Source organism: Bacillus rossius, unplaced genomic scaffold, assembly GCF_032445375.1.
Source record: "Bacillus rossius redtenbacheri isolate Brsri unplaced genomic scaffold, Brsri_v3 Brsri_v3_scf375, whole genome shotgun sequence".
In the NCBI taxonomy this organism is placed as follows: domain Eukaryota; kingdom Metazoa; phylum Arthropoda; class Insecta; order Phasmatodea; family Bacillidae; genus Bacillus; species Bacillus rossius.
In genome coordinates, this window is record NW_026962563.1 from 1 (window position 1) to 12,500 (window position 12,500).

The 12,500-nt window shown below is 43.2% G+C and overlaps 1 non-coding gene across 1 annotated transcript; it reads left to right on the forward strand.

Moving 5' to 3' along the window:
- Nucleotides 1-2,514: 2,514 nt before the first annotated feature.
- Nucleotides 2,515-2,633, forward strand: LOC134544420 (5S ribosomal RNA). The gene has a single exon (XR_010077745.1). It is a non-coding gene; the product is annotated as a 5S ribosomal RNA (ribosomal RNA).
- The last annotated feature ends 9,867 nt before the right edge of the window (nucleotides 2,634-12,500 follow it).

Genomic DNA, 12,500 nt, shown 5'->3' on the forward strand with positions numbered 1-12,500 from the left:
AAGGCCCAGAAAAACATCTCGAAGGGCGACAAGAAAAAGAAGCGCAAGAGGAAGGAAAGCTACGCAATCTACATCTACAAAGTGTTGAAGCAAGTTCATCCGGACACTGGCATATCATCTAAGGCCATGAGCATCATGAACAGTTTCGTGAACGACATTTTCGAGCGCATCGCGGCAGAGGCCAGCCGCCTCGCCCACTACAACAAGCGCTCCACCATCACCAGCCGCGAGATACAGACGGCCGTGAGACTGCTGCTGCCCGGGGAGCTGGCCAAGCACGCTGTCAGCGAGGGCACCAAGGCTGTCACCAAATACACCAGCTCCAAGTGAGCAGGTCTGGTGTGCACATGCTTACATAAACGGTCCTTTTCAGGACCAAGAACATGATCATGAAAGGAAATGCTTCTGCTGCTGTTCTACAATTCCCTCAATCCCTATGATAGTAAATGTAAGCTTAACCAAGGCAGAAATATTTTCATTAAAAAAAGTCTTTAAGACGCATGGTTTACTGGCTGAGATATATATATATATATATTTTTTTTTTGCTTACTTCTGTGGTCATTAGTACATTGCTACAAATATATTTATATATATAAAAAAATAAATAAAAAAATCCTTTCTATTTATTTAGTTAGATCATATATCAATATTAATGGCAAAGACCAGTTGCATCGATTCACTTTGAAAATAATTCCATTTGTGCTAAAACTGGACACAGTAAAAAAAAAAAAAAAAAAAAAAAAAAAAAAAAAAAAAAAAAACTGAAAAAAAAATATATATATACACACACACACACACATAATTCGAATTCATATTATGCTTAACTGCGTTTGAATTTGCAATCATGCACAAGATGTTTTGTACTTCGAAGTAAAAACAACATAATGTACTATTTAACTACCCACAGTACAAATGGATCCAAAAAAAAAGTGAATTTTCATGCAGACGAAAATGCTTACATTTATTCTATTTATATTAAGTACCCATTACTAACAGCTTATACTGGGTGGAATACAACAGTTGACATGATTTTACTTATATGGCAATTTAATATTTAACCAAAATTAATGGTAAACTAATATTTTAAAGTGTCATTTATGGCCCCTTACCTTCAGCATGTTTGCTTCCTTGCACACAAACGAGGACAAACACATCACCCAACTGAAAAAAAAAAAAAAATTTCACTTGCATCACAAATAATTTAAAATTTTTCACCACATGAAGTAAATATTTCGCAATAAAAAAAAATATAGCCCTAGGACTCGTGTGCACACCTTTTCTTCCCCACATCGCACACGCAAACAAAACTTCCAAATTATTACAAAATCACTCGATTATTATACATACATAAACACACATGTATTTTCCGAATAAGTGAGAAATGCAGGCCGATGAAAGTCAAATTTCGTTTCGGAAATTAAATCTCGCACAACTACCGACACATAACCAAACTTGCGTACATTTACATAGCATTAACCCTCTAAATAATAAACAAATGAAAGCAGAAAAAACAACATCGCTACCCACCGCGCGCGCTCCTGGCGGCGGGAGTAGGAACTACTTTGCACACAGACCGACATAGCCCCCTGCCAAAAACAGTAAAATAAATAATATATATAAGTCTTTTGGCGGGAAAAAATTTCTCAACCGCCTGGGAGCACCCTAGTGTGTGCCTGTCTTTAGGTTATGTTACTTTTAACTTCATTTTCTACAGGCAGACGCGAGGGTGCTCGCCCATTATTTTTATTTTTTTAAATTCTTTCCTACCTTTGGTGTGCCATGCAAGAATTTATCGTCAAAATGGCGGCCCCGAGTGCAAATTTCTCGTCTGCACTGCTGGCTGGATGATTATGTGATGTTTTGAAGGAGGGTGTTTTTTTTTGTTTGGATTTTGTGTGAGGGGGGGGAGGGGGCTGGGCTAGCTTTTTTTTTTTTTAATTTTCTAAACATTCATCTCTTATGTAACAGTGTTCAGCATTAAAAAATTTAAAAGAAGAGGCACTTACTCATCAATTTCAAAACAGCCTATGAAGAAAAATAAAAAAAATTTAAATTCATTCCAGTTTTATACATTCATGATTTGATCACATGTATAACTTTTCTTTTTTATTACCTTATTTAATTTTATTATTATTACTACTATTGCTGCTACAACCTAGAAGATACCTCAGTGATACTAATACCTGCTGGTAAAGTTAAAGGTTTCACCTTTCTTTCTTTAAACATATCACAATACCTTTCTTGAGTTAAATATTATCTAATGGCTTTAAGAAGTTATGGTAATGTTCATCAGTTATAGAGTGTGGGTTTGTGTGTGTGTGTGAGAGTGTATTTTGAAGAGGGCTTTGGTGGTTGGGATGGTGAGGGTGGTGGGTGTTGTGTTTGGGGGGGGGGGGGGGGGAAGTAAAAGAGTGTTCATTACACGATTTCTCCTGTTGTTTGTAACAATCACACCTGGTATAGCTATTTCGAGTGGCAAATACAAACTGCAAAAAAAAAAACATCTATATCATTGCCAACGGCCATATCACGATGAACACACCGGTTCTCGTCCGATCACCGAAGTTAAGCATCGTCGAGCGTGGTTAGTACTTAGATGGGTGACCGCTTGGGAACACCACGTGCCGTTGGCACTACTATTTTGCACCCTACAGAAAAAAATTTTTTTTTTAAAAATTTCAATTTTAAATTTTTTTTTCCCCCACAATCACCACATTTCCCCCCCCCCCCCCCCCCCCCCTAACACACACACTCACTCTCTCTCAATCAATCAATCAATCAATCAATCAATCAATCAATCAATCAATCACTCACTCACTCACTCACTCACTCACTCACCCACCCAGTAGCTGTGAATCTTTGCATGTGTATACCTCATACAAAATTCAAAGTGAAAAAATAAATATATAAGTGTATATGTATGTATGTATGTATGTATGTATGTATGTATATATGTATATATGTATATATATATATATATATATATATATATATATATAAACACACACACACACACCTATTTTGAAGTTTCTCTGTTTCAGTGGGCAGTTATGTATAATAATGAGAGATTCAAAAAGACGTTGATAACAATGTCATCAATGCCTGTTTAGTGTGCTCATTTGTTGGATGGTCGGCAGCAATACTAGAGGTGGTACAGCTGTAACCTGTAAAATTGTACCTGCAATGTGTTGTGTATGGAAAAAAATAAAAATTATATCATCTAAATTTTTGTTATCCAACAATAACCTTCCCATCAATGCATGATGTCACAGTAGCCATAGCTCTACTCTTTCTGCCATATAACATTGGGGGAAAAAAAAAAAAAAAAAGGAGCTATTAGAATAATAACAAAAGATAAAAAATCATCTAACTGCAGACCAAAATTCAAAAAACTTAAAGTCCTGACTGCCATAAATGAATACGTTCTAGAAACTTTTTATTCATTCTTAAGAAAAAGAAGAAAAAAAAAATTATTATTTTTTTTTTTTTTTTTTTTTTAGATATTCGCACATAGGTATAACACCAGAAATGCTAGTAAATTGAGGATAGTTGAACATAACACTAGGCGATTTGAAAATGGACTAAATTACTTGGGAGTAAAACTTTACAACTTAATATCACAGAAAATAACTAAAACAATTTACCAGTATTAAAAAAAAAAACAGTAAAAAAAATTCTTCTAGAATATCCTACCTACCCTCTGAAGCTATTCTTTAATTTGATTGATAATAGAGAAATTGAACTGTTAATTTGTTGAATGGACTTGTGATAACAGCTGCTTCATGTTTTGCATAAAGTTAAATTGTGTAACATGTTATGTATTTTTTTTTTTTGAAATTTTTTTTCTTGGTAACTTGCATCATGTAAATATTAATTGTCTGCACATACATGTTCTATATCCCGGAGCCTTGACTCCACGTGGGATCAACAGAACAAAAATACAAAAAAAAAAAAAAAAATCCAGCTCACTAATCTAGGTGCATTTTGCTAACAATATTTGGAATATATATATATTTTTTTTTTGTGTAACATGCAAATTCTGTATTATTCTGCACACATTATTTATAATCTTCTATCATTTTCTTAGATAATAACTATTAATTCATAAAATAGATTGTGTGTGCATAACCTCCTGGAAACATTTGCACTTACCTCCTACTTTACTTTTTCATTTAAGCAATCCTATTCGCATGTATACACTTAGGTTGCAGCATCGAAATTGTGTAAAATTCAAAGTGTGTATTGCCTGAAAAAAAAAAAAAAAAAAAAAAGACATACCAAATATTTGCATACAGCGACACACTACATATTTGCACACAGTGGAGTTTTGCGGTAATTAACCTAGCACAATTTACCACACGCAATCACACGCCCGCGATGAGATAACACACTCGCTGTTTTCCTGTTGACCGGCACGAGGAGTAAGAAAAATTGATATTTACACGAGCACACACTCCCACACTAGTCACAACGTCGGTCATCAAGTTGTGTTGAAAATTCCTGTAGCCTCTGTTTTCCCAAATGATTTCACTTAAAATTTCATTTAACAAGACCATAAACAAATTTACAATACTAATTTCTTAAACAAACACTTCAGCGAACAAGTGACTGTCGCATTCATTACAAAGCTTACAACTTAACAGATGTTTCCGATGTGAAATAAAATAAGAAAATGTTTTACAACCAACCTAGAACATTTAGTCAAAACGTTTTTGTCCTGGTTTATGATTATTTTCCGTGACATGAATGTTTCAAAACTAATAAAAATACGAATGCAGCCAAATATAATGAAGTTAGCACATAAAAGACGACTTAAAATATTTCATTTTTCGAGAATTGGCAGAGCAAGAACGCACAGGTCCAACGGAAATTTCTTTAAAGATAAACGACCATCGGACAAAAACACCCCCTCCCCTCATCCTCAAAAATACGTGAATAATATACTTTTTCAATTATATTTTTATCGTTTTTTTTTTTTTTTTTTTTTAATATACTCATTAAAACTTCAAAATAAGCAGGTACTCGTGTGTTTTTCTCTCTACAATGTACCTGATCTCGGTGCGTAAACCTACATCATTTAGAGATGGAATTAATGTACACATACAAGTAAAATTTTGTTCCATTGTAAAATTGAGAGAAAGAAGGTTTTCCAAACGCATTAAGTATGGAGACTTTAAATAAGATTACGAGCTTATAAATGTTTGCAACGAAATAAAGTGACCATGTATCTGCAATTTCAAAAATATTTTTGCTCTGCTAACCTCACATGCAAGCAAGTAAAAATAACCTCACAACTTACTTACCTCTCTCAATTTCGCAGTACCAAAACATAGAAGGGATAATAGGATAGTTTTTATTCGAAATCCTGCAAGAGTTTTAATTTTTATTAAAATATTTCTCCAATGTAGCATGTGTGTGGAATACTTCATCAGCAACTTGCATCTGCACCTTGAGTGAATTGAAGGGCAGCCAGTTTTAAAAGCTAAACAGAAACTGCACTCTTGAGAATGCATCAGATCCAAGTGAAATGCTTGTTGTGTGTACAGTTAAAAGTTTTATTATTCACACAATGAAAATGTAAACAAAATTTACTCACAATAATAATCACATCATCCTTGGAGGTGCACGAAGAAAGCCATTCCAGGTGGCACTGAACAAGGTGATTTGCTAGTGCTTCCACAGCAAACAGCCTTCATGAAATTATCTCCACATTTTCAGCATACTATACACTAAAGTATACCTAAGTTAATTTAACCATTTTCAAGTGATTCCAGCACAAATTACGTATTTGATTCCTTGAATAACATCTGCAAATGAAAAGTTCCCTGTTTGGTGTAGCAGTAAATTTAAACAGCTCGCAGTGCAAATTAAACAGTGCAGCTGCCATAAAAAAATTACACTATTAGTGGAACTGCCCATTATGTCATCGTAGACTGCTGACATTTAGAAAACATTGAAAAATCAGTGCTAAAGAAGCCCTACATTACTTTCGCTGTCCAAAGTGCGCTGCTCCCTACGTGAGCAAGGCATCGAGAATTTTCTGAACCGTCCGCAACCAGAAAATTGGGTAACCAGATATTTGCAGAGAGAAAAATTTTATTTTCACTTTGCTCTTGCATTCTGTAGGATCAGTCTCGTCATGGCAGATACCGCAGCAGCGACTGCAGCACCAGCTGTTGCCCCATCACAGGCAGCTTCCCCGAAGAAAGGCAAGGCTGCGTCGAAGAAGCCACGAGCCAAGCCCGCGCACCCGCGCACATCTGAAATGGTGGCCTCTGCGATCAAGAGCCTCAAGGAAAGGGGCGGCTCATCACTGCAAGCCATCAAGAAATACGTCGCCTCTACCTACAAAGTAGATGCGGAAAAGCTGGCACCTTTCATCAAGAAATACTTGAAGGCAGCAGTGGCTAGCGGCGAGCTTGTCCAAACCAAAGGCAAGGGTGCGTCTGGCTCCTTCAAGCTGGCTTCAGGGACCACCGGTGCTCCGGACCAGCCCAAGGCTCCAAGCGGCAAGCGTGGTGCAGCTGCCCCTAAGGAAAAGAAGCGATCCGTAGCCAAGAAGGCAGCGGTGGGCAAGAAACCAGTCAAGAAGACTCCGCCTACAGCAGAAAAGAAAAAAAAGGCAGCAGCTGCAACCCCCAAGCCCAAGAAGGCACCTTCAAAGGCAAAAAAGGTGTCCAAACCTCCCACGAAGAAACCCCGTGCTCCAAAGCCAAAGAAGGTTGCCCCAAAGAGCAAGTCGCCCAAGAAAGCAGCCCCAAAGCGGAAATGAAGATGCCAGCAGGACCGCTGGCACTTTCTGTGGCACTGTACCACCTTATCGGCCCTTCTAAGGGCCAACAATACTAGTCATGAAGGTATCAGTTGTTGCAATCATTGCCTCCTATAGCCACACCTCTGCCGTTAGGTAAAATTCTGGTTAAAAAATTTCTTATGGTATTTGAAGCGGGGGAAATAAATAAATAAATAAAGAAATTTATCAATTACATTGTGTGTATAGTTTAGGTGCAAAATTATTTAAAGTTTTTAAGCAGGAAAACGTCTTACAAACATCTCACTCTTATTTCAGCATATATATATATATACACATATATACACACACACACACACATATTTTTTTTGTAAGGATTAGGTCTCAGGGTATTAATGGTGAACTTTATGCTGCTGCTGCTGCTGCTGCTGCTGATGGTGCTGCTACTGCAGACAGGCACTGTTTGAAGAGTTTTTATTTCCTATGCAGAATACATTGCATTGTGTGCAAATCTTTTGTGTACAATATAAACAACCACCTCAAAACACAGACACTATAACTGTGTTTTTCCAAATTCTTATTAATGTAATATATTATTGGCTGGGTAAAGGTCAACGACAGCTAATAGGTACAAAAAGCCAGACAACTGTTTTCCTTTCAAATTTGACAGTTATTTTTAGCCCTAATAAGGGCTGTTTTTTTTTTTCCCCCTTGCAAAAAAAATGGCAAGGAACTCAAGCACGCTCGCCACGGATACGCCGGGCAAGCTGGATGTCCTTGGGCATGATGGTGACCCTCTTGGCGTGGATGGCGCACAAATTGGTGTCCTCGAAGAGCCCCACCAGGTAAGCCTCGCTGGCCTCCTGCAGCGCCATGACGGCCGAGCTCTGGAAGCGCAAGTCTGTCTTGAAGTCCTGGGCGATCTCTCGCACCAGGCGCTGGAAGGGCAGCTTGCGGATAAGCAGCTCGGTACTTTTCTGGTAGCGCCTGATTTCTCGCAGCGCGACAGTGCCAGGGCGGTAGCGATGTGGCTTCTTCACTCCCCCCGTGGCCGGCGCGCTCTTGCGAGCCGCCTTGGTGGCCAGCTGCTTGCGCGGCGCTTTGCCTCCAGTAGATTTACGAGCCGTCTGCTTCGTGCGCGCCATCGTGGTCCGTCTGCGCGTGCTGTAATTTTTTTTTTTTTTTGTTGTAGACAACAGCCCCTCCACGCTGAAGTCAGTCTCGCACAACCGAAGTGATTGCGAGCCCTCCTAACAAAAATGGGATTGATTTTACGGGAGGTTCCTAATACGTTCCAGGCCGAGGCCTATACGCGTTTCGTAGAAAAGTAATAATGGCCTGAGTCCTCCCTCACTCTCGTGGGCGAGGACTCAGTGGCCCGCGTGCGTCTAGCGCTAAGAATAAGGCTGCAGAGGCGCGGCAATTAGCGCCCCGGCAGCCGTCGGGAAGTTGCAAAGTGGGATGGCTACAGTAAACCAGCGATCGCACTGGAGGAAACCTGTAGCCCGATTGTAAACGCGGTTCGCGCCCGGCAGACCGGAGAAAGCGGGAGCGAGGAATATAGGATAGGTTTGGTGCCTCTGCGACAGGGATATGTGTCGCAGAGGCATTTGTTGCACCATTTAGGCAGTTGAGGCAGCAGGCTTGCCGAACGTCGTGTTGGTTTGCCCCGAGATTACTCAAGGGCTGCGGTTTGATTGCCGCGACCTGCAACAAAGAACTCTAAAACTAATACTATTAGCTATTTTTTTTTTTTTTTTTTTTTTTCTCCTCTTTTTTCTTTAAGTTTGCTGCCTTGGCCAGGCACTGCGGTTGGTGTCTCTGGGTGGGGTTAATAGAACGTGAGGAGCAATTGGTGCTAGTTTGTGCTCTGTGACGAAGGATTGGGCATAGGGGGGGGGGTCGATTAGGTAGCGAAAAAACATACACATTAACACTAAAAAGGAAATTATATAAACGATTTAGCACTGTAAGCACTCCCGAGGCATAAGCCATAATGAGGTGAGGGATTTGGTGCGAAACAGAGCGAATCTTATGAGCAGGCACTATGGTTGGTGTCCATGCGAGTCGCAGCCAGGTGATTCGTGAATGAATCGGTGATTGTCAGTGCAGTGCGCCGATTCGTGTCGGTTGGAAGTAGTGGTGGGAGCAGGTGAAGGTTAATTTACATATCCATGCTGTTTGTCGTGTGGCTTCCGCGGTGGTGCGCAGTGTGTGGTCCGTCTTGCGCTTGAGCTGCGAGGCGGAAATGTGGAGTGGTGTAGTTTATGTAATCATGGTGGCTTCGGGACGAGCAGGTGCTTCGGTCTTCGGTGTTTCCACTTTGCTGTAGTGTTGTATTGTCCTAGGGCACGAATGAGTGGGTTTTCATGGGCTGGAATAGATTTGTAGAATCTCTCAGCTTGAGCTTGGATTGCTTCTCGCACTGTGTTAATTTTCAGTTCCCTGTGTAGTGGGATTGTCGGCACGTAGCGCGGGACTTTAGCTATGCGTCTTAAGGCTTTATTCTGTGTCAGTTGTAACTTCTTGAGGTGCTGTGCTGCTGCGTAGCCCCACGCAGGGGCTGCGTATGTGAAGATTGGGCGTATACATGTCTTGTAGAGTAGAGTGGCAGTGTGATGGTCTAGTGTGCTGCGTGGGCCTAGCAGTGGATAGAGCTTCGCCATGCGGGCGTATGATGCCGCCATTTTGTTCGAGATGTGGAGTTTCCAGGTCAGCTTCGAGTCCATGAAGATGCCAAGGTATTTTACACTGGATTTGTACTGTATGTCTTCGCCGAGGAGGTGTAGTCGGTGTAGGCGTTCTGGTGCTCTACGCCTGGTGAATAAAATCGCTTCCGATTTACTTACGTTGACAGCTGTTCGCCATTTTGTCAGCCATTTTTGCACAAGTCGTAGTCCTTCCTGGACTTTGCGGACCGCAAGATATGGCCGCGTGGAGCTTGCGAAAATCATGGTGTCGTCTGCGTAGCAGGCCGTGTGTGCTCTGGCAGGAACAGGCAGGTCGTGTGCATAAATGTTGAAGAGAACTGGGCCAAGAATGCTGCCCTGCGGTACACCGGCGAGAATTGGCTTGTTGGTGGATTCTGCGCCGGGGAGACTTGTGTAGAATGTCCTGTCTGTGAGATACGATGCGAGGAGCTGTATGTAGCAGTCTGGTAGTGTGATTTGATGTAGCTTGTATAGCAGCCCCTGGTGCCATACTCTGTCGAATGCTTTCTCGATGTCCAGGAATGCTGCGGCGGTGTACTGCTTCTTGTTAAACGCAGTGGTGATGTGTTCGACAATGCGGACGAGTTGGTGAGTGGTGGAATGGTGTGCCCTGAATCCGAATTGCTGGTCCGGGATGGTGTGGTGTAACTTCAGGTGTGCTTCCAGGCGGGACAGTAGCACTTTCTCCGCCACTTTGGAGATGGTGCTGAGTAGGCTGATCGGCCTGTAGTTGCGAGGGGAGGTGGGGTCTTTCCCAGGCTTTGGAAACAGTATGACCTTGGCTGGTTTCCAGAGTGCTGGCCAGGTATGTGTAGTGAATATGCCATTGATGCAAGTGGTGATGGCATTGATGGAGTGGTCCTGGAGTTGCTTCAGGACGATCGCCTGTATGCCATCGTCCCCAGGTGCTTTTCGTGGCTTCAAGTGTTTAATAATTCTGGCAACTTCCCTGTTGCAGGTTGGTGCTGGTATGTCTTTAGGTGGTTGGTGTAGTAATTCCCTGAGTCGCTGTTCCACCATGGTGGTGTGGCCTGGAGACGAGGGTGTGTCGTTGGGGCAGAAGGCTTGCTGCAGTGTGTCCGCGAGAGTGTTAGCTTTGTCCTGTGGTGTATAGGCAGTTGGTGAGTTGGTGTCCCCAGTCTGGAGAGGGGGAATATTCACATTTGATTTAGTTAGGCGTTTGGTCATGTGCCAGAGTGTGTTGTCTCCAGAGCAGAGGTCCGCTACTGTGGTGTCCCATTCTGTGGCTCTGTGTGCAGCCAATTCTGTTCTTATGCGTTCTTGTATGCTGTTTACTTCTGTCTTGTAGGCTGGAAGACGATGGCGCTGCCACAGGCGGCGTGTGTGGTTGCGGGTGGTGATGAGTGTTACTATGTGTGCTGGAAGAGTGTATCCGGTTGTCTTCGGTGGTTTCTTCACGGGAATTGCAATCTTGATGGCCTGTTGGAGTGTAGTTGTGATGTGCTGTGCTGCTTCTTCGACGGCCTGTGGTGTAGTTAGTGGGTCTGGGAGGCGGAGGTGCTTCTCCATATGCTTGTTGAGTTTCTTCCAGTTTGCCTTGTCGTAGTTCAAAATTGGTGTAGCAGGTTCGATGGTAGCATTTGCATCTTCGAGTGTTGCGATGACTGGGAGGTGGTCTGAGTGTAGTTCATTAATGACATCTAGTTCATAGATGAATGTGGTGTTCTTGTAGATGGTGAAGTCGAGCACATCGGCAGTGTGATTGGCGATGTCAGGATAGTGAGTGGGGCTGTAGGGGGCGCAGACCATGTATGTGTTCCTCTGTTGATGGTTGTAAAGGAGGCGGCCATTTTGTGTTGTTGCCTTGCAGTTCCAGGAGGGGTGTTTGGCGTTTAGATCCCCTAGGGCCAGGAAAGTGGCAGAGCTGTTGGCAAAATTTCTCAGGTTGGCTGCAGTGATAGATTTTCCTGGGGGGGCATACAATGACATGATGGTGCACGGCCTGCCATTTATTGTGGTGGACACAGCGACAGCCTCAATTTTCCCCATGTCGGGGAGTTTGACTTCATGGTGCTTGATATCATGGCGAACTGCTAGTGCCACTCCACCTCGGATAGGTTGCGGTTGAGGGGGGTGTGGTGTTATTTGCTGTGGAGCTGTAAGTGGTCTGTCCGTGCGGTATATTTTGTAGCCTGGAAGCTTCAGTGTGTCAGAGGGATGCAGGTGTGTTTCCTGTATGGCGAATATTTGTACATTGTGTTTGCGGAGAAAGTCTTGTGTTTCTAGTGTTTTTGTCTTGATGCTTCTCGCATTCCATGTCGCCAGTGTGTGAAGTGGTGCAGTGTTTGGTGTCTTAGTGGTTTGTCTGCGCATGGGAGATGATACCGAAGATGTTCATGGCGAGGTCAGCTGCCATCTGTAGTTTGTGTTTTTGTTGTATTGCAGGGTCGGCCCATGCTGCCAGGAGATTGCAGAGGTCCAAGGCGAACTGGCGACTGGCATCTGTCAAGTTGGCTTCCTGTCGGTGTTGGAGCTCATTGTAGAGTGTGTTGCTGCTGTTAAGGGCAGTGGTGGCTTCCTCTTGGCTGAGTGCTGGTGGTTTCGGTAAAGTTAGCGCGATCCCTCGTTGTGTCACTCGTGGTTGCTGCGCTGGTGGTGTAGCTGGTGGGGCTGATGGTGCTGTTGGTGGTGGTGTCGCTGCCATCATCTCCTGGGGCATGATGGCGGTGTCCATGGCGGTGGTGTCATCGGCGATGGTGTCCCTGGTGTCGTGGTGTATCCTGGTGTCCTCTTGTGTATGGTGCTGCATCTGGGCCTTCTCGAGGCGTGGTTGCTGCGATGTGGGTCGTGGTGGAGTCGCCTGGGCAGCCTGTTGTGGCTGTGGCTGATGGTGTTGTCGCTGCTGCTGGTGCTGCTGCTGTTGGTGCTGTAGCTCCTGCTGGTGGTGCTGCGGCTGGTGGTGCTGTGGCTGCTGCGTTTGCTGGTGCTGCTGTTGGTGCTGTGGCTGCTGCTGGTGTTGCTGCAGCTGGTGGTGCTGTGGCTGCTGCTGGTGGTGCTGCAGCTGGTGGTGCTGCGGT